This window comes from Ochotona princeps, chromosome X (assembly GCF_030435755.1).
Source record: "Ochotona princeps isolate mOchPri1 chromosome X, mOchPri1.hap1, whole genome shotgun sequence".
NCBI classification, from domain to species: Eukaryota; Metazoa; Chordata; class Mammalia; order Lagomorpha; family Ochotonidae; genus Ochotona; species Ochotona princeps.
Window position 1 is genome coordinate 6,643,833 of NC_080865.1, and position 2,236 is coordinate 6,646,068.

Genomic DNA, 2,236 nt, shown 5'->3' on the forward strand with positions numbered 1-2,236 from the left:
GAGAGAGAGAGAGAAAGAGAGAGAGAGAAAGAGAGAGAGAGAGAGAGAGGGGGGCTGGCCTGACAGCTATGTCCCGGGTTTCAGATCCGGGTTGAGGAGGGTGGCTGAGAGCATCCGAGGGGGGTCCTGATGGAAAAGGAGGGCACAGAGGGGTTGCCGGAGGGACCCCTCTGGTCGCGGAAGTACCGCAGCTCACAGATATCCGGGCTCCGAGATGCTGGGAACACTCAGCCCCAGCAAAGCCTCAGTGGGGAGTCGGAGGTCCTCAGCTGGACCCCATCCTGCCGCTCCGTCCCCCCTCTCCTCGATTTGAAGGATCCCTGCCTCAGGGGCGGGCGGAGGAGGGAGGGAGAGAGGCAGGGAGGGAAAGGGAGGGATGGAGACAGAGCCGACAGGGAGACTCCCAGCCGCCAGCCTGGTCCTCCCCGAGGCAGGGCGGGGCGTGGGGGTGGGATGGGGGTGCGCTGAGGCACGGGAGCCAGTGGTGGGCTTCACTGGGTGGGGGTCCTGGTGTGGTGGCTGTGTCGCGAGGACAATAGCTAGCTGGGCAAGTCTGGCCTGGCCTTGTTGAGCCGCTCCAGAGAGGCATGCGTGGAGGTGGGGAAAAGTGGCTGAGAGGCTGCCTTGCCAGCAAGCAACTCACGTGGGCTATAAGTAGAGGAGGCGGGAGGGGGTGGGAGGGGGTTCTGGGAGGGACGGAGGTCCTGTAGAAGTTTCTCAAAAGCTGAGAACTCAAAGAAGTAGGATAGATCATAGTATTTAGAATGGGGTTCTGTAGGCAGAGGCTTTTTTGCCGGGAGGAGGTTGGGGAGGTTGAGGGATAAACACAACTCAACTCCAAAGAACCCCTTTCAAAAAATATACCTGATCACCCTTACTGTTTCCAGCAGGCAGACGCAAGCCCATGCTGAAGGCCAGGATCTGGAGCAGCAGAATGGGGGGGAGGGGGGAGAACACTTGAAAGGTTGACCTAAGATAAGGAAACACTAGTTCCACTCTGAGTGGGATTAAGTCGAGACCAAATGATGCCACAGTGATTCTGCTTATTTACAGCACTCAAGAATTCCAATGCTCTAGATAGATATAAGAAATTTTCTTTTTTTGTTTTCGCTTATACATTGATTCGTTGATCTATTCCACAGGGCTTTTTGTGAGGTCCAGACAGGATTCTGATCAGACAGGTGATTCAGACCTATTCCTTTGTCCTTTAGATAACCGGCAACCCTCTACCAAAGTGTGGGCCTGCAGTCCATCTGCATCTGAATCCCCTGGAGAAATTGTGAGGTGTAGACCCCAGACCTACCTGCCAGGAAGGCTCATCTAGTAGTTTTGAGATAGGACCGCCAATTTGCATTTTGACCAGATTCTCAGGTGGTTAAGGTCCTTGGGAGTTTATGCACCATGCTTTGTGAAGAGACACACACGCACACAGAGGAAAGTGCAGATTCACAATGGAAACTAGACAATATTTTGGATGAACTGATAATGAAACTATTATATATGGATTTCAGTGGGATTCTGATGAGACCACGTTTCCAGAAGTTTATAGCATTGAATACATATATTATAAAAAGAGAGATGGGATATCCATCTTCAGAAGTTAGACAAAGAGAACAAATTACACTCAGAGTGTATATACACACACACACACACACACTCATATATATGATATCATAATGGAAAGGACAGAAACAAATGAAGTAGAAAAAGAACAAAATGGAGAGGATCAACAAAGCAAAAAGTTGCTTTTCTGAAAAAATAAGAAAACTGAGAAATCACTGAGAACAATCCAGGAAAAAAAATGTAGGGAGTGCATAAAGAGTATCAACAACAAAAGGAGACACCATGATACAGGTCACAGAGACATGAAATAGTAATTTTAAGGAAGATTTATTTTATTTTTATTGCAAAGTCAGATATACAGAGAGGAGGAGAGACAGAGAGGAAGATCTCCCATCCGATGATTCACTCCCCAAGTGAGCCGCAATGGGCCGGTACACGCCGATCCGAAGCCGGGAACCAGGAACCTCTTCCGGGTCTCCCACGCGGGTGCAGGGTCCCAAGGCATTGGGCCGTCCTCGACTGCTTTCCCAGGCCACAAACAGGGAGCTAGATGGGAAGTGGAGCTGCCGGGATTAGAACTGGCGCCCCTATGGGATCCTGGCATGTTCAAGGTGAGGACTTTAGCTGCTGGGACACTGTGTCGGGCCCAATAGTAATATTTTATACCAGCATA